A 27,282-nucleotide genomic window follows, 5' to 3' on the forward strand; every position below is an offset into this window, starting at 1 on the left:
AGGAGAAGCTTGCAGGAAAAACGATCAAAAATAATATAGGTGGACGGTTTCTTAGAAAAGGTTTTTCTCCGTCTGTCAGTCATTTGACAAGATGGGCTCCACACTTACAAAAAAACTATTATTGGTTTTCTCTTTTCATTGAAATATTGTAATAGAAATAAAGATTCAAATCTGCAATCCTACTCAACGAATATATTACCGTACTATTTAATTCTATCCATGGTATGACTAATAACACAGGGCTTACACATTGGCATGCAAATATTAATGTGTGCTCTAGATTTCTGTGTTGCTGTCTTTGTCTATAGAAGGGAAGATCACCGGAGGCCCTATGGTAGTCTGTGAATGATAACCAGCCGTTCTCTGCAGGCAACAGCATAGTCATGGATGATGGTCCAGATATCCTGACAATCAATGGTAAGCCCAGACTGTGTTAGTGGGGGGGATGCATCCATGTCAAACTGTTTGTCAGTTGAATGCAACTGACCACTGACGCCCTTGAGGATGCATTTACACCACCCGCCGCCAAATTACACTTCGCATCCCATCAAACCCTTATTCAACAACAACTCAGATGGAGGACCCAAAGGAGGCCTCTCTACGGCCACAGCTAAGGCTACGACCATCCGTCTGTTGAGTAGTGTGACTCAAACGAAGACGAGACTGTCTGTTTGACTTAACGTTAATCTGTCTGCTGCTAATGTCCTTTCATTGTTAGATGGCTGGAGGGCAAGATGCACTCTGTTGCTCAAGTGAAGGACAACATAACAGTAAATCTATGTATTGAGTTACAGGGTTGTAGTGGCATTGTAGATTACAGTTCTTAAAGACACTATGCAGAGACTTTTAGTCTAAATTGCATTAGCTTCCCTTTTAGCATAGCATGTGTACCATCTAAACCATATTTAAAGGTCACATCCATGAGGGTTGTTGAAGAAGTATTGAATAACAAATGTTTGTCATTTTAGTTTAGCTCTACATCAATATTTTAGTCATTTAGCAGACACTAATATCCAGGGTGACTTGCCGTAGTGAGTGCATACATTTTCAGACTTTTTCATTATTTTTTTGTACTATTTTTTTCCCCCTCCTACTGAATGCCAGTGAGATACTGCCCTAGGAGCTCACCAATCAACCTTCCTTGTCCACCCAGTCTGAGAATGATAAGTGAGTCCACAGGCCCATCCATCTGTGAGTACAGCAGAATCTAAAGCCCTAAAACATCCCTGTATGGGTTCAGGCAATTTCTCAGGTAAAAAAACTCATGTCCAAATGCTTCCTTTGAAGCTTGAGTGGAGCACTGTATCAGATGTATTGGTATCGGCTTCAAAAAGCCTCTTATTTCATGCTTCCATCTCTGAATGTTTCCTTTAGATAAAATCAGTCTTGCATAAATGGAGCTACTTGCACAGACATTTGAATTAGTTCCAAAAGTCACACCTCTGGTATATTGAATGAGGGGAGAAGATGGCTATGTTAAAGATGATTTCTAATCATTGTATTGTGGAACACAGTCCATGGCTTGCTCAGAATGGATTTTTCTCTCCTATTCTCAACTGTTTTTAGCATGGCAAACTGAACTAAATTACAAGCCCCGATACACAATTTCTGTTAAAATTGCAAACCCCTCTTGTATGCTGTTAAAATCATATTCAGCAACTGAACCGGCGAGTGATTCACTGACGAGAATATAGAGTTATTAAGTGCCCAAAGATTCACAAGCTATCTAGCCTTCTCTGTTGACAAATCTTTAAACAACAAACAAAAGACTGCCATTTATCTCAACGTGCCATTGATGACGTAAATTGAGCATCTTATTCATACATCAATAACCAAAACAACCAAAAATCAACACAGGCATCAATTGTACAATTAATATCTGTCCAAATGGTAAAGTCCATTTCTTTTAGCAATGATAATTTTCACGTATTTGACTGCAGGGGCAAGAAGCCCTAGCCCTTCAATTTAAAAAGTAATACCAAACCAGTGTTTACTGAAGTAGGCTAGAGATCCTGTGAAAATGTGTGATGAGATACCTCAGTAGGCCTGTCCTCCCACCACTCAGTATGAGATGAAATATCACCAAATGTCCATCATTATTTTCCAGGTGGCTGCAGCCCACTGGGTGTCGTTGAGACATCTAAAGCCTCTTTCTTTGTTCCCTCTGTGTTCCTTAGCAGGGCTAATCACCATGCAATGGATTGTGCCACCAATTACAATGACACAAGTGACTTTCACGACCTGGTGCGCACAGCGTGTACAACTCTACATATAAATTATTCACAGTGGTGGAGGTCTGATCAGCACTTTCTGGGCACATGCAGAGAAAGATGGTTCTGTGTCCCTGCCACTTCTGCTGAAACATAGTCCCAATTCTCCCCTACTAGTTAAATTCTCTTTACACTGATTAATTGCATGCTTTTTCTACCATTGTATCCAAACCAATTTATCATGTCATACGCTCACCACCCCGTCATACAGATGTAGGACCTTCATTTGAGCCAGTTTGCAAAAAGTAATGTGAATTATTCATGTGGATTATAATTGTGGAATTTAATTTATGGACATTTTCTGTAGGGATAAATAGATTTTTCATTACGGCAAATCAAGTCTGTCATTTTAAGTGGAAATTACAAACTTTAGAAGCCTTTTTAAACCTCAAATACACTATAAGGTTGCATTTCCTACTTCAAAGGATTATTCTCAACAACAAAATAGTGATCAAATTAAGATCCTACATCTGTAACACTAACATTCTGTCCCAACTCTATTTCACCTGTAGGCTACCATTTGCACTTGTGTGTCCATTCAACCCTGCTTTCCAAATCTCTCACTATTCTTTTCTACTGTCATACAATACCAAGTGGCAGGCTATGATGGAATACTTGGAACTCACCTATCCAATTGGCTACCCTGCCAGCTGTCGGTCACATTGCTAGAATAACAAATTGTGCCTTGAAGAATGACAGCACACATCATTAATTCTATAAGTGGGGTCTAGGAAATTGCTATTGGATGCAAACACACAGAGCCCGACTGGAGTTTGGCTACATGGTGCCCTATTCTCCAGGGTTCATTAATTTGACATTATCTGCTAATTAGGAACCTTGATTAAAGCTAGAGAGTGGAGAGGAAACAGCAAAACAGAACATTGATTCCTGCTTTGGAACATTGGTGGACAGTTAGGAGTTAGTCTCCATCAGCAGCAAACAGAGAAAACAAACAAGAGACTGAAAAGTCTGCAAATAATCCCCTTCAGTGTTGATGATTTGTGTGCTTTCAACTCATGCAGAAATAATCAGAAAGTTGCACCAACCTTATTCAACCCTGTTCAACCCTACTATGTCCTGTCTTTTGCCTCAAGCCTGTAATCTAGGAAAGACCATCATGATGTAGCCCTTTGTACATCTGCTCTAGAAACTTGCTATACAGCCAGTGAACCTATGTCAAAATAATATTGCTTCCTAAGCCAACAAAGAGTCTTTGAACTGAAAGGTATACAGGGACTCTAGGGCATTTCGCATTATGTCAGCAGATAAACTAAACTCTACATTCTTTCAGATTGTTGTCTACCAGACCCACTCATGACACTGGTGGAGGGAGGGTAGTAATGCCTCTGTTGACGACTACAAAGTAACATAAAACACACCCTTCTGGCTTTCCACTTCTAGGCGTTGCTAACAACTATTGAACATTGTCCCTGTATGCACTTGTAAACTGTATTGATCAGTATCTGGCCGGTGAATATAGCTCTTAATGTGTAAACTTGATGAAAACAAACCTTAAAAGGTGCAATCCTTGACAAAACACAGTTTTGTAATCCAATTTTAAGATAACTGTGATTTGGGGGTTTGATATTCTAGAGTTGTCTTGCATGCAGTTCCTAGTTACTGTCATCAGGAATAAGATGCTCCAATTGACAGATCATGTGCAGGTTCAGCTGATAACAGTGCTGTAAGTGGGGTAGAATAGGGGTTTAGAGACTAGCTGAGACAAGACTATGAGCAAATTTGTCAGCATAGTGTTTAACCTTTGCCCAGTAATTGTAAAGCAAGATTGGCTGTACTTAAAATGAAAATCAAATCAAATGTTATTTGTCACATCCTTTGTAAACAACAGGTGTAGACTAATAGTGAAATGCTTACTTAATGGCACTTCCCAACTAGGCAGAGAAAAATAAATAAATCATAGAAATAATCGAAAAATCTAAATATAACGAATAACTTGGCAACATGTTGTACCAATCCCGAGTCGATGTGCAGGGGTACGAGGTAATTGAGGTAGACTTGTACAGTACCGTTCAAAAGTTTGTGGTCACTTAGAAATGTCCTTGTTTTTGAAAGGAAACACATTTTTCTGTCCATTAAAATAGCATCAAATTGATCAGAAATACAGTGTAGACATTGTTAATGTTGTAAATGTGTAAGGGCGTTCGTCTGTAAGGGCGTTCGTCTGTAACAACAGAAATAGAGGTCAGAACGTGACAAAATGACTGTTGCAGCTGGAAACGGCAGATTTTTCTATGGAATATCTACATAGGCATACAGAGGCCCATTATCAGCAACCATCACTCCTGTGTTCCAATGGCACGTTGTGTTAGCTAATCCAAGTTTATCATTTTAAAAGGCTAATTGATCATTATAAAACCCTTTTGAAATTATTTTAGCACAGCTGAAAACTGTTGTCCTGATTAAAGAAGCAATACAATTGGCCTTCTTTTAGACTAGTTGAGTATCTGGAGCATCAGCATTTGTGGGTTCGATTACATGCTCAAAATGGCCAAAAACAAAGATCTTTCTTCTGAAACTTTCTTCTATTCTTGTTCTGAGAAATGAAGGCTATTCCATGCGAGAAATTGCCAAGAAACAGAAGATCTTATACAATGCGGTAGACTACTCTCTTCACAGAACAGCATAAACTGGCTGTAACCAGATAGAAAGAGGAGTGGGAGGCCCCGGTGCACACCTGAGCAAGAAGACAAGTACATTAGAGTGTCTAGTTTGAGAAACAGACGCCTCACAAGTTCTCAACTGGCAGCTTCATTAAATAGAGGCAACTCTGGCATGTAGGCCATCTAGGCAGAGTTGCAAAGAAAAAGCCAAAATCACAAAAATGGAGGAGGCAAGTGGAAGAAAGAGAAGGTAGGGAACTTGATTGCTTGCCATATATTAAAGATATAAATTGGATGAAAGGATCATGCATAAATCGAAAAATAAACCAGCTTCATCTTAGGACAAAAATGTTGACAGCTGCGCCACTACAGGTTGAAAAATAAATGGGAGGAGATATTTGTGGAGTGGTTGAAAACGTGGAGTGGTTGAAAACCTGGAGTGGTTGAAAATGAGTTTTAATGACTCCCAACCTAAGTGTATGTAAACTTCCGACTTCAACTGTATATGGGGCATACAAGAATCTCAGCTCTGTAGATTTTGCTGCGAAGAGACAGCATCAATAGATAATTTATTCTGGTATTGCCGCTACGTAGCTTGTTTCTGGTCACAGGTTCAGGAATGGTAAAAAAAAAAAAATCATAACATGCACTTAAAATTAACATTAGAAATAGCAGTGTTGGGCGATTTGGAAAGCCATAGTCAGTCAATAAATAATATAATAATACTGGTAGGAAAGGTTTTCATCTTTAGCTCACAATCTGTGGATAATGTATGATTAGAAAGGTGCAAACATTTTGTAAAACATCACTGCACAAAAATAGATGGCACATGGAAACCAAACGAGGGTGGTCTTGTGGTGGAAATATTCAGTCAATAATATTTCTCAAATACCTGAGAGTTCAAATATACTTTTATTACAAAGTAACAAGAGCCGAGTTAGTTCATGAAACAACTGATCTCTCCCTTCTCAGTACTCTGCTGTCATACAGTTTTACCCCTACATAACATAGTCACTCCACTTTATGTAAATGACTAATTCCTTTTAGCCTTGTTCACTCCAATCTTGTTGTCTTGCATAGTTTCCATTCTCTGATTGGCTCAGACATTAGGGCTTAGATTCTATTGGTGGCGTGACACGCAGACATGCACACTCCTACTGCAGGTCTAATGGTGCCTATACAGTGCCTTGCGAAAGTATTCGGCCCCCTTGAACTTTGCGACCTTTTGCCACATTTCAGGCTTCAAACATAAAGATATAAAACTGTATTTTTTTGTGAAGAATCAACAACAAGTGGGACACAATCATGAAGTGGAACGACATTTATTGGATATTTCTAACTTTTTTAACAAATCAAAAACTGAAAAATTGGGCGTGCAAAATTATTCAGCCCCCTTAAGTTAATACTTTGTAGCGCCACCTTTTGCTGCGATTACAGCTGTAAGTCACTTGGGGTATGTCTCTATCAGTTTTGCACATCGAGAGACTGATTTTTTTTCCCATTCCTCCTTGCAAAACAGCTCGAGCTCAGTGAGGTTGGATGGAGAGCATTTGTGAACAGCAGTTTTTAGTTCTTTCCACAGATTCTCGATTGGATTCAGGACTGGACTTTGACTTGGCCATTCTAACACCTGGATATGTTTATTTTTGAACCATTCCATTGTAGATTTTGCTTTATGTTTTGGATCATTGTCTTGTTGGAAGACACATCTCCGTCCCAGTCTCAGGTCTTTTGCAGACTCCATCAGGTTTTCTTCCAGAATGGTCCTGTATTTGACTCCATCCATCTTCCCATCAATTTTAACCATCTTCCCTGTCCCTGCTGAAGAAAAGCAGGCCCAAACCATGATGCTGCCACCACCATGTTTGACAGTGGGGATGGTGTGTTCAGGGTGATGAGCTGTGTTGCTTTTACGCCAAACATAACGTCTTGCATTGTTGCCAAAAAGTTAAATTTTGGTTTCATCTGACCAGAGCACCTTCTTCCACATGTTTGGTGTGTCTCCCAGATGGCTTGTGGCAAACTTTAAACAACACTTTTTATGGATATCTTTAAGAAATGGCTTTCTTCTTGCCACTCTTCCATAAAGGCCAGATTTGTGCAATATACGACTGATTGTTGTCCTATGGACCGAGTCTCCCACCTCAGCTGTAGATCTCTGCAGTTCATCTAGAGTGATCATGGGCCTCTTGGCTGCATCTCTGATCAGTCTTCTCCTTGTATGAGCTGAAAGTTTAGAGGGACGGCCAGGTCTTGGTAGATTTGCAGTGGTCTGATACTCCTTCCATTTCAATATTATCGCTTGCACAGTGCTCCTTGGGATGTTTAAAGCTTGGGAAATCTTTTTGTATCCAAATCCGGCTTTAAACTTCTTCACAACAGTATCTCGGACCTATCTGGTGTGTTCCTTGTTCTTCATGATGCTCTCTGCGCTTTTAACGGACCTCTGAGACTATCACAGTGCAGGTGCATTTATACGGAGACTTGATTACACACAGGTGGATTGTATTTATCATCATTAGTCATTTAGGTCAACATTGGATCATTCAGAGATCCTCACTGAACTTCTGGAGAGAGTTTGCTGCACTGAAAGTAAAGGGGCTGAATAATTTTGCACGCCCAATTTTTCAGTTTTTGATTTGTTAAAAAAGTTTGAAATATCCAATAAATGTCGTTCCACTTCATGATTGTGTCCCACTTGTTGTTGATTCTTCACAAAAAAATACAGTTTTATATCTTTATGTTTGAAGCCTGAAATGTGGCAAAAGGTCGCAAAGTTCAAGGGGGCCGAATACTTTCGCAAGGCACTGTAAATTATTAGCTAATGTTCCTGTCCAAAGCTCTTCACAAGTTCAGGCCAATGTTGTATATGTATGACTAACCCATGTGCATGTCCAGTAGCCTTCACAAGATCAGATATGGCCCAGACCAGTCAAGTCTGTGTTGGTCTACCTTGAAGAAGGAAGGCTATCACTCCATTTTGCAAACCCATGCCATACCCTGTTGACTGTGCTTAATTGGAGCAATTTCCTCCTACAACTGGACAATGACCAAAAGCACAGCTCCAAACTATGCAATAACTATTTAGGGAAGAAACAGTCAGCTGGTATTCTGTCTATAGTGGTGTGGCCAGCACAGTCACCGGATCTCAACCCTGTTGAACTGTTGGGTGCAGTTTGACCTTTTGGTATGTAAGAGGTGCCCATCAAGCCAATCCAACTTGTGGGAGGTGCTTCAGGAAGCATGGGGTGAAATCTCTTCAGATTACTTCAAGAAATTGAGAGATAGATTGCCAAATGTCTGCAAGGCTGTAATTGCTGCAAATGGAGTATTCTTTGACGAAAGCAAAGTTTGAATTATTATTTAAATTCAAACTCATTAATTATAACCTTGTCAACGTCTTGACGATATGTCCTATTAATTTTGCAACTCAGTTCATGTATTTATTGATGGAAAACAAGGCCATTTCCAAGTGACCCCAAACTTTTGAACGGTAGTGCATTTAGCTCGTCCGTAGGCTCACGTCACTGGAAGCTGTTGAGTAGCCGATAAATGTTTGAGGTCTTGATCTATGGTGTGACTAAGAGCCATCTGGTCCATGGCCATCTTCAGGCTGCTGAACATGTTGCAGATTTACAGAGCACGCTCCTCGTGACACTTCAAATTATAATAATGGAATAAGACAGTGAGAGGACATCTGTTGTAAACATATACTGTTGGTTGGGTATTTTTAAACCCTTTACACTGCTGGGAATTGGCCTATATGGATAGGCCTCACTTGAAATGTTTCTTACAGAAGAAATATGAAATATACACACATAACCATGGTAACAATTGAAAGAGAACAGTTTGGAGATAATGGGAAAATTATTAGAACAAAGTGAGTACACAACAGTTCACCCAACACAAATCTGATATCAAACATTACACTGTTGATTTTATGTGCATTATCCATTTGTTGATAACAAAATCTGAAAATACTCTGGATAGGTTCAATAACATGATAAGACTATTCCTGGAAAATGTGGGGTGTGTGCAACATAAAACAAAACAAATACAAGGTTTTGAGTAGCCACAAACACTTTTATTACTCAAAGAAGAGTCTTCAACTATAAGACACTTTTTTTTTCATTCTCCTAGCTGTTCAGTTATTGGATTCGATTGGAACACAACCCTGCATGTCCGCATCACGCAATTACTGTTGTTGTTTACACAATCCAAAAGCGGTCCATTATAAATGTCAATCTGCGTCAGGTGGGCATGATTTGAAAGCTAAGTTATAATATATTATCTCACAGTGTTAGACTTTCACAAGGTAATTCACAGAAACAGATTGTAATTTTGATGCGCATAGAAAGGAATCATGATTGCGTTCAGGTGTGTGTCCCGTGGCAAATATCTTTCTTCTTCACAATAAACAAACAGCCTCATTCTGTTCAGAACAACCCGGGGTATGACTCCATGTCATCTTGTAACTGTACATCAAACATAGTGATCATAAATGTTGACACTGTACAGTATATGACATGATTTGGAAATGTGAAGTGCACGTTTGGACTGATGGAATGACATCAAAGTTATAATCCTCAAGGTCTCATCTTTCAAAATACATTGAGTCCTCATAATTTTCACAATTTCCCTCACTCAGACAGCAAAACATTTGCTAAAGTTGCCCAATAAAAATGGGGGCAACTTCTTGTCGCACGGTGCTCTAGTTCAGAATGTCAGTTAAAACCCACACATCGCTGTGAAGCACAGAGCCAGGGCTCTGACGTCATGTATAACATGTTATTCTACAGCTAATACATTACAATTTAAGTGTTTATCAGTGTCCAAATCTGCCATTTTCGACCCACATATGGATATGAGTGTAAAGGGCTATGGTTATCCCCTACATACAGTGGAAAGAAAAAGTATGTGAACCCTTTGGAATTACCTGGATTTCTGCATAAATTGGTCGTTAAAAAAATGTATGTAAACCCTTGGATTTAATAACTAGTTGACCCTGCTTTGGCAGCAATAACCTCAACCAAACGTTTTCTGTTGTTGTGGATCAGACCAGCGAAATGGTCAGGAGGAATTTTGGACCATTCCTCTTTACAAAACGGTTTCAGTTCAGCAATATTCTTGGGATGTCTGGTGTAAACTTCTCACTTGAGGCCACAGCATCTCAAATCAGGTTGAGTTTAGGACTGAATGGGCTACTCCAGAAGGCGTATTTTCGTCTGCTGAAGCCATTCTGTTGTTGATTTATTTCTGTGTTTTGGGTCGTTGTCCTGTTGCATCACCCAACTTCTGTTGAGCTTCAATTGGTGGACAGATAGCCTTACATTCTCGTACAAAATGTCACGATGAATTTGGGAATGAATTTTTCCGTAAGTTATCCAGGCCCTGAGGAAGCAAAGCAGCCCCAAACCATGATGCCCCCTCCACTATACTTTACAGTTGGGATGAGATTTAAATGTTGGTGCGCTGGGCCTTTTTGTCTCCACACATAGTGTTGTGTGTTCCTTCCAAACAACTAAACTTTAATTTAATCTGTCCACAGAACATTTTGCCAGTAGCGCTGTGGAACATCCAAGAGCTCTTTTGTGAACTTCAGACTTCTTTTTTTTTTGGACAGCAGTGGCTTCTTCCGTGGTGTCCTCCAATGAACACCATTCTTGTTAAGTATTTAACAAATTGTGGACTCGTCAACAGACATGTTAGCATGTTCCATAGATTTCTGTAAGTCTTTAGCTAACACTATAGGCATTCTGCACTGTGCTCTTTCAGTCGTCTTTGCAGGACGGCCACTCATAGGGAGAGTAGTAACACTGCTGAACTTTCTCCATTTATAGACAATTTGTCTTACTGTGGACTGGTGAACATCAAGGCTTTTAGCGACACTTTTATAACCCTTTCCAGCTTTTTGCAAGTTAGCAATTCTTAATATTAGGTCTTCTGAGATCTATTTCTCCGAGCCATGGTTCACATCAGGAAATGTTTCTTGTGAAAAGCTAATTTAAATTTTGTGAGTGTTTTTTATAGGGCAGGGCAGCTCTAACCAACATCTCCAATCTCGTCTCATTGATTGGACTCCAGGTTAGCTGACTCCTGTCTCCAATTATCTTTTGGAGAAGTAATTAGCCTAGGGGTTCACATACCTTTTCCAACATACACTGTGGGTTGGAAAAAGTATGTGAACATTACTGTTATCTTACTGTTATAACCTCACTGTTATCCTGAACAGAAATATAAACGCAACATGTAAAGTGTTGGTTCCATGTTTCATGAGCTGAAGTAAAATATCCCAGAAATGTTCCATACACACAATAAGCTAATTTCTCTCAAATGTTGTGCAAAAATGTGTTTACATCCCTCTTAGTGAGCATTTCTCTTTTGCCCAGATAATCCATCCACCTGTCAGCTGTGATATATCAAGAGGCTGATTAAACAGCATGAGCATTATACAGGTGCACCTTGTGCTGTGGACTATCAAAGGCAACTGTAAAATGTGCAGTTTTTACACACAACACAATGTCACAGATGTCTCAAGTTTTGTGGGAGCCTGTAATTGGCATGCTGACTGCAGGAATGTCCACCAGAACTTTTGCCAGATAATTTTATGGTAATTTCTCCACCATATGCCGCCTTCAATGTTGTTTTAAAGAATTTGGTACCTCCAACCGGGCTCACAACCACCGACCACGTGTAATCACACCACCCCAGGACTTATACATTCGGCTTCTTCAACTGAAGGATTGCCTGAGACCAACCATCCGGTCAGCTGATGAAACTGAGGAGTACTTATGTCTGTAATGAATCCCTTTTCTGCAGAAAATATTATTCTGATTAGCTAGGCCTATCTCCCCAATGGTTGGGTCATGCTCCTATGTGTGTGGGACTTTCCCTCCCAGGCTCAACCATGGCTGCACCCCGCCCCAGTCCTGTGAAATACATAGATTAGGGCCTAAGAATTTATTTAAAATGACAGATTTCCATATATGAACTGTAACTAAGTAAAACCATTGAAATTGTTGCATTTTGTGTTGATATTTTTGTTAATTGAATTATTGCCTTAAAATGAGAATAAAATAGATACAATATTGTCCACAAGGAAAAAACATTATGGTATACAATTGAAGTCAGAGGTTTACATACACCTTAGCCAAATACATTCAAACTCAGTTTTTTCACAATAACTGACATTTAATCCAAGTAAAAATTCCCTGTCTTAGGTCAGTTAGGATCACCACTTAATTTTAAGAATGTCAAGTGTCAGAATAATAGTAGAGAGAATGGTTTAATTCCGCTTTTATTTCTTTCATCGCATTCCCAGTGGGTCAGATACACTCAATTAGTATTTGGTAGCATTTATCTTTAAATTGTTTATCTTAGGACAAATGTCTCAGTTAGCCTTCCACAAGCTTCCCACAATAATTTGGGTGAAATTTGGCCCATTTCTCCCGACAGAGCTGGTGTAACTGAGTCAGGTTTGAAGGCCTCCTTGCTCACACACGCTTTTTCAGTTCTGCCCACACATTTTCTATAGGATTGAGGTCAGGGCATTGTGATGGCCACTCCAATACCTTGACTTTGTGGTCCTTAAGCCATTTTGCCACAACTTTGGAAGTATGCTTGGGGTCATTGATCATTTGGAAGACACATTTGCGAACAAGCTTTAACTTCCTGACTGATGTCCTGAGATGTTGCTTCAATATATCCACATAATTTTCACACCTCATGATGCTATCTATTTTGTGAAGTGCACCAGTCCCTCCTGCAGCAAAGCACCCCCACAACATGATGCTGCCACCCCCGTGCTTCACGGTTGTCATGGTGTTCTTCGGCTTGCAAGCCTCCCCCCTTTTCCTCCAAACATAATGATGGTCATTATGGCTAAACAGTTCAATTTTTGTTTCATCAGACCAGAGGACATTTCTCCAAAAAGTATGATATTTGTCTCCATTTGCAGTTGCAAACAGTAGTCTGGCTTTTGTATGGCTGTTTTGGAGCAGTGGCTTCTTCCTTGCTGAGCGGCCTTTCAGGTTATGTTTATATAGGACTTGTTTTACTTTGGATATAGATACTTTTACGTTTCCTCCAGCATCTTCACAAGGTCCTTTGTTGTTGTTCTGGGATTGATTTGCACTTTTCTCACCAAAGTACGTTAATCTCTAGGAGACAGAACCCGTCTCCTTCCTGAGCGGTATGACGGCTGCGTGGTCCCATATTGTTTATACTTGCGTACTATTGTTTGCACAGATGAACGTGGTACCTTCAGGCGTTTTGAAATTGCTCCCAAGGAAGAACTAGACTTGTGGAGGTCTGCAATTTGTTTCTGAGGTCTTGGCTGATTTCTTTTCATGTTCCCATGATGTCAAGCAAAGTGGCAATGATTTTGAAGGTAAGCCTTGAAATACATCCACAGGTACCCCTCCAATTGATTCAAATGATGTCAATTAGCCTTTCAGAAGCTTCTAAAGCCATAACATCGTTATCTGGAATTTCCCAAGCTGTTTAAAGGCACAGTCAACTTGGTGTCTGTAAACTTCTGACCCACTGGAATTGTGATACAGTGAATTATAAGTGAAATAGTCTGTCTGTAAACAATTGTTGGAAAAATTACTTGTGTCATGCACAAAGTAGATGTCCTAACCGACTTGCCAAAACTATAGTTTGCTAACAAGACATTGTGGAGTGGTTGAAAAAACAGTTATAATGACTCCAACCTAAGTATATGTAAACTTCCAACTTGAACTGTAGGTCCCTTAAAATTACAGATTTATTGTCCAGGATTTACTCATAGGCCAATTGACTAAACAGACACTAATTGAGATGTTTCAGTCAATCACTGTAGCATAGCCACCCTTCACTTAGACAACATTTCCAGCTGCCAGGCACACAGACATGACATGGATCTACTTCTGTTAATAGATTGCGAAGGGTGTCACCTAGCTATTACTCAAAGGATCTCATTAAGTATTAAACGATTGGCCAAAAGTTTCTTAAGGGATGTATCGATCTAGTATATGAGATCCTTAATCTAGATTGCTACCATTCTGTCTCAGGGGAGGAAGCAGTTCATACCTCCGGTAATTGATAAAAAATATGTTGATGTGCCCTTGAGCAAGGCACTTAACCCCAATTTGCTCCAGGGGCGCCATACTACTATGGCTCACACTGTAAAACAACACATTTCACTGCAACCATCTGGTGGATGTTTCAGCCTTATTCTAAAATTAATTAAATTCATGTTTTTCCTCATCAATCTACATACAATATCCCATAATGTCAAAGTGAAAACAGGTTTATAGAAATTTTAGCAAATTTATCAAAAATGCTAAACAGAAATACCTTACATACATAAGTATTCAGACCCTTTCCTATGAGACTCAACATTTAGTTCTGGTGCATTCTGTTTCCATTGATCATCCTTGAGATGTTTCTACAAAGTGATTGGAGTCCACCTGTGGTAAATTCAATTGATTGGACATGATTTGGAGAGGCCCTCCTGTCTATATAAGGTCGCACAGTTGACAGTGCATGTCAGAGCAAAAACCAAGCAATGTGGTCGAAGAAATTGTCCATAGAGCTCCGATACAGGATTGTGTTGAGGTACAGATCTGGGGAAGGGTACCAACAAATGTATGCAGTATTGAAGGTCCCAAAGAACACAGTAGCCTCCATCATTCTTAAATGGATGAAGTTATGAACCACTAAGAATCTTCCGAACTCTGTCTACCCGGCCAAACCGAGCAATCAGAGGGGGAAGGGCCTTGGCCAGGGAGGTGACAAAGAACCCGATGGTCACTTTGACAGAGATCCAGAGTTCCTCTGTGGAGATGGGAGAACCTTCCAGAAGGACAAACATCTCTGCAGCACTCCACCAATCAGGCCTTTAGAGTGGCCAGACGGAAGCCACTCCTCAGTAAAAGGCACATGACATCCCACTTTGAGTTTGCCAAAAGGCACCTAAAGGACTCTCAGACCATGAGAAACACTGTTCTCTGGTCAGATGAATCCAAGATTGAACTCTGACTGCCAAGCGTAACTTCTGGAGAAAACCTTGCACCGTCCCTAATTCAAAGCATGGTGGTGGCAGCATCATACTGTGGGGATGTTTTTCAGTGGCAGGGTTTGAGAGACTAGGCAGGATTGAGGGAAATATGAACAGAGCAAAGTCCAGAGAGATCTTTGATGGAAACCTCCTCCAGAGTGCTCAGAACGTCAGACTGGGGTCGAAGTTTCACCTTCCAACAAAATAACGACCCTAAGCACACAGTCAAGACAACGCAGGAGTGGCTTCGGGACAAGTCTCTAAATGTCCTTGAGTGGTCCAGCCAAAGCTTGAACTTGAACCCGAAAGAACATCTCTGGAGAGATCTGAAAATAGCTGTGCAGCAACGCTCCCCATCCAACCTGACAGAGCTTGAGAGTATCTGCAGAGAAGAATGGTAGAAACTCCCCAAATACAGGTGTGTCAAGCTTGTAGCATCATACCCAAGAGGACTCGAGGCTGTAATCGCTGCCTAAGGTGCTTCAACAAAGTACTGAGTAAAGTTTCTGAATACTTATGTAAATTGATGAAAGAAAAAAACAAGCTGTAACGTAACAAAATGTGGTAAAAGTCAAGGGGTCTGAATACTTTCCGAATGCACTGTATATATATAAATTAGTTTTCTGTTGTTTCTGATGAAAGCTTTGACCCCTGAAGTAAAGCTAGCTGCTCCAGTTGTTTCCATCTCTCTTCTCTCTTCCCATGTACTGATTAAAGATTTATCTGGATGTGCTCTGTTTCCCTTTGTGTCATTACTCCTAAATGTAGTTTTTCTCGGTTGCCAGGATGGCCCTACTTCTGTGCCATTCATTTGACATTGAAGATCTTTATCATTCTAAACTTTAACAATTTTTTATGAAAAAGTATAACAACAACAATATCAGTAGCCTCGTGGTCCAAAATAAGTAGTGTATTTTAACACCAATAAACCCATCCATTTAAAAAGCAACTTTATGAACACTGTTTTGGTTAGTTTCTAGCTTGTAGGCTAGCTAGATAGTTGGCTAGCCAGTTCAAATAGAGACCATATTATAGTTGGCAACATCTTAACTTCAGGTAATTTGTATTCATTATTACAGGAAAATAAACTCACAACCAGATCATTATTTACAAGTTAATGGCAAGCTGATTAAAGAAAATAGCTCACGTCGTGACAAAATAAAAGTAGGGCATTGTAGTTATCAGGTTACCATGATAACGGATGCAGTGACAGGGTCAATGTTAAACATTTTCTGTCTGCGACAAGGAAACCAACAGTCTCAGAGACGGTCTACAGACATTGCACTGGAGTAGAAATTAAATGTTGTTTTGACCAGCAACACTTGCTGCATTCTAATTGCCTACAGACATGTGTCACGAATCCCGTTTCCTGAGTCTGTTTTTTGCCTATGTTCTGTCCTGGAGAGTTTTTCCGGCGTCCTGGAACGCACCCTGTCTGGTTGCCGGGCAATGTAGCCAGTTGGTGTTTCTGATTATCCGCACCTGTATCCCATCAGCTATCTGCACACCTGGTACTGATCATCATCTCTCCTCTTCATAAGCCCGGACCTGACATCCATTCCCTGCCGGATCGTTAGCCATGAACAGTATGTTGTGCCAGAGTATCAGCCTCAAGTTGGATAGAAGTTGTTTTGTTGTTTGTTACGTATTGCTTGCCTTGAACTTACCTCTGTTTGTTCTGTCTTCAGTTACTCACCCGGATCATTTACCCCATTCCCGCCTGGTCGTCAGAAGATTCCGCTTCCCCATTGGATCCACCTATTTACTCCCATCAACTCATCACCGCTACCCGCTACACCACCTGGATATATCTACCCATTCACTTGTAAATAAATACTCACCTTTTTCCTACTCTCCTTGTCCTGGTCTGCTTCTGGGTTCGACTTTGAAGAATCGTGACAACATGTCAATAGACAAAGTATAAACCAGCCTTTATATATACTGAGATGTACAAACTTTGACCATAACCTTTGTCACTTCTGTTTAGGAGAAACATGTGCCTTCCTTTTCCATTTTTAAGTTTACAGTCGACAAATATTTAAAAAAGCATGTTTTAGCCAGCAGCTATTGGCTAGCTCTGACTGTACCTGTATTTGAGACATCAATGTTTAATACTATAAACATTATGCATACTATAAATTCAGACTCAGTTTGATGAAGTTTGTGAGAGGGACTGTGAGAGTCTTGTACACATACTGTAGTTAGAACGATCTGAGATATGAGCATACATAAACAACATGGAATGTACAGTAAAACACAGCACTGGAGTGGTTCAGTGAGGAATGGCTCCAGAGGAAGCAGGAAATTTTGTGCTGTGACCTCACAAATCAAGCCTGTCATGTATTCAATCTGGTGTCAAAAATCTGAGTAACACAATGGATGCTCTCCTGTTGAATCCAAAAGGACTAAAAATTCAAATTAAAATGACAAGCCAACCTCAAGTGAGTATTCCCCTATTTTAATGTGTCAATGTCAAAAATCTGAAACACATGTAGAGGGAATAGTATTAAGGATCCCCAGCCAGAGATTGCCATAAAGGACACGTAGAGCTACACATTGTCTTTAGGGACTTTCATAACAAATGAAAAGGACTCCTGGGTGTGCGCGTGAGACACCTTTCTTGAAGCCTGTCTTGACCATGCCAATGTCATGTGAAATCCGCCTTAGAAAGCTCCCATATCTCCATGCCCGTGTCTCAAATAAGCATTTACATAATTCCCTCTCTTGCAGCAGATGGTCTCTTCCCTTTCAGAGTTCTGCTCTGGTTAGACATAGAGCTGCTGAGTTTCCAGGCACAGTCTATACTAATGGCAAATCATGTCTAGGAATATGACTAAGCAGGTAAGTAACTAGGGAGGTAAATAACTAGGGAGGCAAGTAAGTAGAGAGGTAAGTGATACCTGAGGTATGATAAAAGACTCTGTTCATGCAAAAGAAATGTCACATATGGAGATTATTTGTGTCCTGTAATTTCGTATGAATGCATAGGCAGATGCTTCAAACATTTTTGCAAACTCAAATGCAATACATGGTTGCACGGCTGCGTCTGTGTCTGTTTTGATTAAGATATATGTGACTGGTGTATGGATGGTGCTCCTAAATATGTTTTATTCCCGAGCAACCGGTAGAAACCACTCATTTATTATTACATTCATTCAAACATGTATTGGAGCCTAAAGAAACACAATTTATTGGACCTTAAAGATACACCATTTATTGGTGCCTAAAGAAACATAACGTAATGGAGTCTAAAATAAACTATGTATTAGAGCCTAAAGAAACAATGTATTGGAGCCTAAAGAAATTGGATTCAAAAGAAACAATGTATTGGAGCCTAAAGAAACATAATGTATTGGAACCTTAAGGACCACAATGCATTGGAGCCTAAATAAACATAATGTATTGGAGACTAAAGAAACACAATGTATTGGAGCCTATAGAAATTGGAATCAAAAGAAACATAACGTATGGAGTCTAAAATAAACTATGTATTAGAGCCTAAAGAAACAATGTATTGGAGCCTAAAGAAATTGGATTCAAAAGAAACATAATGTATTGGAGCCTAAAGAAACATAATGTATTGGAACCTTAAGGACCACAATGCATTGGAGCCTAAATAAACATAATGTATTGGAGACTAAAGAAACACAATGTATTGGAGCCTATAGAAATTGGAATCAAAAGAAACATAACGTATGGAGTCTAAAATAAACTATGTATTAGAGCCTAAAGAAACAATGTATTGGAGCCTAAAGAAATTGGATTCAAAAGAAACATAATGTATTGGAGCCTAAAGAAACATAATGTATTGGAGCCTAAGAAACATACTGTATTGAAGCCTATAGAAATTGGAATCAAAAGAAACATAACGCATGGAGTCTAAAATAAACTATGTATTGGAGACTAAAGAAACAATGTATTGGAGCCTAAAGAAATTGGATTCAAAAGAAACATAATGTATTGGAGCCTAAAGAAACATAATGTATTGGAGCCTAAGAAACATACTGTATTGAAGCCTATAGAAATTGGAATCAAAAGAAACATAACGCATGGAGTCTAAAATAAACTATGTATTGGAGACTAAAGAAACATAATATATTGGAGCCTAAAGAAATTGGATTCTAAAGAAACATAATGTATTGGAGCCTAAAGAAACATAATGTATTAGAGCCTAAGAAACATACTGTATTGAAGCCTAAAGAAACATAATGTATTGGAGCCTAAGAAACATACTGTATTGAAGCCTATAGAAATTGGAATCAAAAGAAACATAACGTATGGAGTCTAAAATAAACTATGTATTGGAGACTAAAGAAACATAATATATTGGAGCCTAAAGAAATTGGATTCTAAAGAAACATAATGTATTGGAGCCTAAAGAAACATAATGTATTAGAGCCTAAGAAACATACTGTATTGAAGCCTAAAGAAACATAATGTATTGGAGCCTAAGAAACATACTGTATTGAAGCCTATAGAAATTGGAATCAAAAGAAACATAACGTATGGAGTCTAAAATAAACTATGTATTGGAGACTAAAGAAACATAATATATTGGAGCCTAAAGAAATTGGATTCTAAAGAAACATAATGTATTGGAGCCTAAAGAAACATAATGTATTAGAGCCTAAGAAACATACTGTATTGAAGCCTAACGAAACATAATATATTGGAGCCTAAAGAAACATAATATATTGGAGCCTAAGAAACATACTGTATTGAACTCTAAATAAACATATTGTATTGGAGCCTTAAGGAAAGATAATGTATTGAAGCCTAAATAAATATAATGTATTGGAGCCTAAAGAAACAATGTGTTGGAGCGTAAAGAAACAATGTATTGGAGAAGAAAGAAACATAATGTATTGGAGACAAAAGAAACATGCTATATTGGAGCGTAAAGAAACATAATCATTGGAGCCTAAAAAACATAGTGTATTAGATCCTAAAGAAACATAATGTATTAGAGCCTAAAGAAACATAATGTATTAGAGCCTAAAGAAACACACTGCATTGGACTCTAAATAAACATATTGTATTAGAGCCTAAAGAGAAACACTGCATTGGAGACGAAAGACATTGGATTCTAAAGAAACATAATGTATTGGACTCTAAATAAACATATTGTATTGGAGCCTTAAGGAAAGAATGTATTGGAGCCTAAATAAACATATTGTATTGGAGCCTTAAGGAACACAATGCGTTTGTAACGCCGGTGAGTGATGGGTGAGGAGTCAGGCGCAGAGAGCAGAAAGTGAATGGGAAAAAACGCTTTAATGTCCTCTTTCAAAGTAACAGGTCCAAACTTGGGTTAAGCCCTGAACACAGGTGCAAACAAACCCAAAACCACTGTTACAAAAACCCGGACAGCGAAAACCCAAAAGACAACGATACACCACTAACGTAACACTAACGTAACAGCCGAGTGCCACCCAAACAGGAAGGGGAGCCACGTTCGGTGGTATTCGTGACAGCGTTGGAGCCTAAAGAAACATAATGTATTGGTGCGTAAAGAAATTGGATTCTAAAGAAACATAATGTATGTGGATCCTAAAGAAACAATGTATTGGAGCCTGAAGAAATGTGATGTATTGGAGACGTATAAAACACTACGCATTGGAGACTAAAGAAACATGCTATATTGGAGCCTGAAGAAACATATGGTAATGGGGCCTAAAGATACACAAAGCGTTGAAGCCTAAAGATACATAATTATTGGAGCCTAAAGAAAGATAATGTGTTAGAGCCTAAAGAAACACAATGTAATGGATCCTAACGAAACACAATGCATTGGAGCCTAAAGAAACACACTCTCTAAAGGAAAATTATTTTAGAGATGTCATTCCCCTCACCTGGATGATAACCTATTGTCATGGCAACCAAATGCATATATTAGCATGGCAGTTGAGAAAAGTTAAAAGATCTCAGTCCTCCACAAAACCCAAAGCTAAATGTTGGAGCACATTCCAATTTCAGGCTAGCAAATTTGTGGGGCAGACGTTAACTGTCGTCCTGCAGTCCTTTTGGGGCACCTAGGTTGAGTGACTAAAATCAAAAGGTCAGTGTTGTTCATAGACTTGGAAAATACTGATAACCGTCCCTGTCTTTGCCATGGAGTTAATTCCTTTATTGCACTTTCATTTCTAATTAGCATACTTGGCGCAGACATCGTTACCCTGGCACAGATAAGTCACTGCTGACTTTTTTGAACAATCACTTGGTCGAACTGTCATCTAAAGGTCAGAGTTGCTTCGTGTCTCTCAGAGCAACTGCTGTCACAATGGAATATGTAGTGTAGCAATCTTTACAGTAACATACAAAGCCATTTAAATGCATTACATTTGCAATGGCATGTCCTGTAGTGGGATCTTTAATATTCTGTTTACAAATCCAATTATAGAATCCATGCTAAATGATGATTTGGAATCATGTACATTTTGTTTGTTGGCCAGAGCAGCTTGAGTTTCTGTGAGTACAGAATTCAGAATTTCAATAAGGAAGTGATGAATAGAAGGATCAATAAAATAATTCACAAATCTGGCTATTTTTATTCTATAAACATTCTATAGCATTAGGGAAGCCAATTACATTTATGGACAATAAAATAATAGTTTAGCGGAGTTCAACAAGAGTATGTCTGTAGGAATGTCAAAAAACAATGTTAAGAACCCAATGCTAAGAACCAAATGTTAAGAACCCAATGTTAAGAACCCAATTTCAAACAAACACACACATCATTACTTATGCAATTCAACATAATTTACTTATGCAAGGTAAATCATATTGTGTGATTGCACATTATAAGGGTTTGACAGAACGCAAATTGGACAGTGTTACCCTTTAGAACAAGGACACTCAATTTATACTGAACAAAAACACAAACACAACATGTAAAGTGATGATCCCATGTTTCAACAGATTAAATAAAAGATTCTATAAATCTTCTCTATGCACAAAAATCATTTTTCTCTCAAATGTTGTGCACATATTTGTTTACATCCCTGTTGGTGAGCATTTCTACTTTGCCAAGATAATCCACCTGACAGGTGTGGCATATCAAGAAGCTGATTAAATGTCATGATCATTGCACCACTCTGTGCAGTTTTGTCACAGATTCCTCAAGTTGTGAGGGAGCCCCATGGACATCCCGGTCGAGGCCGGCACTCTGCGACAGAGCCTGGGCACGAACCCAGAGTCTCTGGTGGCACAGCTAGTGCCCTAGACCACTGCTCCAACTGGGAGGCTATACCTAGAAACTTCACACAGCCATTGAAGAGGAGTGGGACAACATTCAACAGGACATAATCAACAGCCTATGTGAAGGAGATGTGTCATGCTGTATGAGGCAAATGGTGGTCACACAAGATACTGACTGGTTTTCTGATCCACGCCTCTACTTTTTTTAAAGGTCTTTGTGACCAACAGATGCATATCTTTATTCCCAGTCATGTAAAATCCATAGATTAGGGCCGAATACATTTATTTCATGGCCGACTGGCCGACTGATTTCCTTATATGAACTGTAACTCAGTCAAATTATTTGAAATTGTTGCATGTTGCGTTTATATTTTTGTTCAGTGAACATATGGCAAACTAAAACAGAACACATATGGCATATACCCAAGACAGTCAGGCAGGTCAAGTGAACACTGGGCCAGAGTCCTGGGAAAACAAATTAAGGGGGCATTTCACCAGGGAGCTAGAAAACATTCATTTGACCTTTGTATTATTTTGATTTAATACACTCCTAACATCCCCACTGCTAAATGTGTGACATGAGAGTTGGTTGATGACCTTATGATGATGTAATTAGTACATGTATTATCTGGTGGATTGTACTCCAAACTGAATGTTGATACTAATTTCTCAGGGCACATGCATAAAATCCACAATGCATTTATAATGAATACTATAGATCAGTCAGTAAGCCATTACCACTGAAAGCAGGCTATGTTACTCCTACATTATGCATTACAAAAGATGAGTAGTAATCAAGATGTGGGATGAATGAAGATAGTTCACCTATGCAGTTACCATTGAAAAAAAATGTGTCAATTCCGGTCTACTTAACAGGGTGTCTCCCATAGAGAACCAGAAATAAAATAAAAATGGGGGGGGGGGGGGGGGGGGGCGGGACATCAAGTGGTTTATCTCTCTTCCTCTTCCATCTCTGGTACTAATATAAAAATCACTCTTCCTTAGTACAATAATTTAATCATATATGCCATTTGAATATAAGTACAAAAAAAACAAGGACACTGTGGAGAAAATTACACATACTGTAGATCACAGGAAATGCCTTAGATTTATTCAATGGTTATAAAGCCATGTGACTGCATGGGTACATCCACCACCCATAAGTGTATCACGACAAATTGAACAATGTGCAGTTTTCATTTTCATTTTCAATTCTTGCATGTAGCCTAGTTCTGTTTTAAAAAGCTCAGTGTGAACAGAACAAAGTGAATTATAACAAAGGGGTATGAACCACAAATGAAAAAAAGAGCACCCAATTAAATCTGTATGATGAAAGTTAAATTAAAAGTATGCTGTTTTTTTGACCCATGCCTTATTCAACCTGGCTCACAGCATAAAAAAAGTCATAATTAGCAGAACAAAGTGACATGACACAGAGGACAGACAGAAGGTACCCCAAATACATGGGCCAGATGCTACTTTAATCTTTTATAATCTTTTATCTTTTATGTCTTTTTTCAGTTCAATAATTTACCAAAGTCCCTTCATTAATACATATGAATGTTGTATAATGTGGATGCCAGCCTTTTGATCTCACCTCAGTGTCTAGGGCGCACAGATGTAGGATCTTAGTTTGACCTTCATTGTCACAGCATAATAATCCTGCAGCAAAAAGATTTGAAAGTTTAGTCCATAATGTTGCTTGATCGATGGTTAGGAGATTAGCTAGCCAAAAGTAGGCTACATGAAAAGTGCAATACTGTTAATATAACTGTGTTAGTGTGGGTTTTCAGTGTACTTATGTAAATCGCGAAGTTCCTCTGCATTTCCTGCAGTGCAGGAATATTCTCAGCAACAGAGTGATCAAATTAAGATCCTACATCTGTACATTGTTCTGTTTTATGTTCCATTTCGCTATATAATTTGAGTCCTTTTTTTTGGGGCACAAATATTAATCATTTGAGTTGTTAAAGGTATGTGTTTTACAATGATCATTTGCTCCATTGTGTTTTATATTATTACAGTAATACTGTATGTTTCAATTCAAGTGCTTTTCTAGTCCAAATTAAAACCTTCTCAGGAGAATATGAAACTATTTTCTTCTTATCTATGGTTATCCAGAAGACTTGTCTCAGTGATAAGGCCAGTGGATTAATCCTACAGCCCTGCCACTGGTGAAACAGCGTTTATACTGCTAATTCAAACAACCAAGAGAGTGATGCAGCCCTATCAACCAATCCCTATTGTTTCATCTTAAATGGTGGGATTTTCAATGCGACGCCCATGCCCTGAACTGTGTAGTGATTATCCTACTGTAGTAAGGTCTGTTTTGATCTCAGATTGATAATGTTGCTGGATGTGTGTGTCTGTGTATAGGTGAAGGTTTGTTGCTCCTGGTTTCTCTGGTATTATGTTTATAAGAAACATGTGAGTCTACAGTCGGCTTAAACCAGCTGTCCCTCTTTTGGCCAGCTTCCTCGGGAGAAGCTCTAAGGACACTCCTGACCTGTAAAATGACGAACCAAAATCTAAAACTGACCCGTACCTTAACCCTAACCTTAAAATAAATTAAATGTTATTCGTCACGTGCTTCGTAAACAACAGGTTTAGACTAATAGTGAAATGCTTAATTAATGACAATAACAGTGCTATATACACAGGGTACCAGTACCCAGTCGATGTGCAGGGATACGAGTGTAATTGAGGTAGATATGTACATATAACTACGAATAAAGTGACTAGGCAACAGGATAGATAATAAATAGTAGCAGCAGCGTATGTGATGTGTCAAACATTTTTTAGGGTTCTGAGGTCCTGGTTTGCATGGAGCTCGGCCTCTGTAGCACCTTGCACTTGGATGCCAAGCAGTTGCCATACCAAGCGATGATGCAGCCAGTCAATAGGCTCTCAGTGGTGCAGTTGTAAAACTTTTTGAAGATCTGAGTGCCCATGACAAGTCCTTTCAACCTCCTGAGGGGTAGAGGCGCTGTCATGCCCTCTTCACAACTGTGTTGGTGTGTGTGGAACATGATAGATCTTTAATGATATGGACACTGAGGAACTTGAAGTTCTCAACCCGCTCCACTACAGCTCCGTCGATGTGAATTGGGGCGTGCTCAGCCCTCCGTCTTCTGTAGTCCAAGATCAGCTCTATTGTCTTGCTGAGGGAGAGGTTGTTGTTCTGGGACCGCACTGCCAGGTCACTGACCTCCTCCTTATAGACTGTCTCATTGTCGTCGGTGATCAGGCCTACTACCGTCGTGTCGTCAGCAAACATAACAATGGTGTTGGAGTCATGTGTGGCCATGCAGTTGTCGGTGAACAGGGAGTACAAGAGGGGACTAAGCACGCACCCCTGAGGTGCCCCAAACACTTAACCTTTTACCCTATCCTTAACCTCATTTTATTAAATTATTAAATTATTATCGTTTTGCAGGTCAGATGAGCCAATACAGCCTTTTCCGCTTCATCCACCATATGGATCTCACATCACCACCCCATAATGCAAGCAGATGGGACATGTCAACAGGCTGAAGCTCCAGCCAAGATCAAAGTTCACAGAGAATCACACATACAGATCACCCTGTTGCAGGTTCAGTGCATGAGATTGTAAAACAATGTGTTTTTGAGGTATAAAAAGGCTCCTGAAGTTTGTAATTTCCACTTAGAAATTTGAGACTTGACCTTCCCTTACGAAAAATGTATCAACCCTTACGAAAATTTAGATGAATTATAATCCACATAATAATTCACATTTCCTGTTGCTGCAGGATCATTTTTCTGCTGTAGCAAACTGGCTCAAGTTAAGATCTTACATCTGTACTGAATGTGGAGACTAATGGTGTCTGACTAATCCTCATGAATCTCTTAACATCTTAACAAGCTAGAGTCCTCGACATTACTAACACAGTAAGAAAGTGAATGATAGGCATTTTACTTATAAGCTGCATCATACACATCATTTTTCACATGTACACTGTTTGTCTACATTTGTAACACCTCATGGCTCCTTATTACAGCATAGTACACTGGTTTGCCAGGATAAGTGTTGCTGATTCTTGACATAAGTACTCTCTCTGAGGGCAGATGGCAGAGGTCAGAGTTCATGTTAAATGACCTTACAGGTTCAAAATGTATTCACACTATATTATTTGCAACCTTTACTTGGGAGATTGTTATTACTGTTTTCACAATTGTTCTACTGAAGACCTGAGTCCTAATGAAACATTGATCAACGATACATTGTATAAGCTTGGGTTTCTGTTTGTTGTTTTCTGTCTTGGTTCATGAGTTGTGTAATCATTCATTATTAATTTACATTGATATTACGAATCAATTACCGCCTACAAACTTCAAGCACTTCCTTCGTCATCGTCACAAACAAACAGAATCAGTAGAATACAATATCACTTCCTCTCTTAGGAAGTTTATTACCAGAATTTAGGCAAATTATATTGATTACTGGTAAGGGTATGATTTACAGCTTCCAGCTGTGTGGTATAGCTGTTTTGAGCATCTTCTCAATGTGTCTCTGTATAATTTGCTCTCTTAACAGTTGATAAGAGGAGTGCCTGCTGGCCTTTCTACACAGGGGCTCTTCAATGCGAAGGAACGAATATTCCCATTCCGGGTTCTCGAGTTCTGAAGTGAACTTTAGATGAGATTACATGTTGATTAGGCTACATGTTGAAGCATACCCTTTAGAGTGGGTGATCTGGTCAGAAAAACCTAATAGTCGCACTGAAGCTCCTTGAGGGGAAGACGTCTGTCACTATACTCCTTAGCTCTGAGCTAAGCACTGTATTGACCTCAGGTCTGAACTCAACATTGGCCTTTAACATCGGCCTTTGACTGTGCACTATCACTCATGTATTATATTGCCCTTTTTAATCATTGATTGGATGCTGGTTTATTGTCAATAATGTTTAGGGGAGGGCTAATCACTCTTTTTGTTATTGGTCAGTCATCATTTATTTAAATCTAATTATATAAATGTCTTCTTGACATTGATGTTCTGTTAGGAGCAGGGCCAATAGATTTATAATAGGGATGTTCATTTTGGTGGAGAGGTTGAAGGGCGTCGTAGACATTTATTTGATTTTCTGTCCTGTAATATCTCTATTTTGTCAGGTCGTTCCATATAGAATGTAAT

At 39.2% G+C, this 27,282-nt stretch overlaps 1 long non-coding RNA gene across 1 annotated transcript; it reads left to right on the forward strand.

Annotated features, from left to right (window-relative positions):
* Positions 1 to 9,937: 9,937 nt before the first annotated feature.
* Positions 9,938 to 16,784, forward strand: LOC149971561 (uncharacterized). Its single transcript, XR_016491525.1, has 2 exons — positions 9,938 to 16,519; positions 16,622 to 16,784. It is a non-coding gene; the product is annotated as an uncharacterized LOC149971561 (long non-coding RNA).
* Positions 16,785 to 27,282: the final 10,498 nt, after the last annotated feature.

Source organism: Oncorhynchus mykiss, chromosome 25 (assembly GCF_057628025.1).
Source record: "Oncorhynchus mykiss isolate SJ-2025 chromosome 25, ASM5762802v1, whole genome shotgun sequence".
Lineage (NCBI taxonomy): Eukaryota > Metazoa > Chordata > Actinopteri > Salmoniformes > Salmonidae > Oncorhynchus > Oncorhynchus mykiss.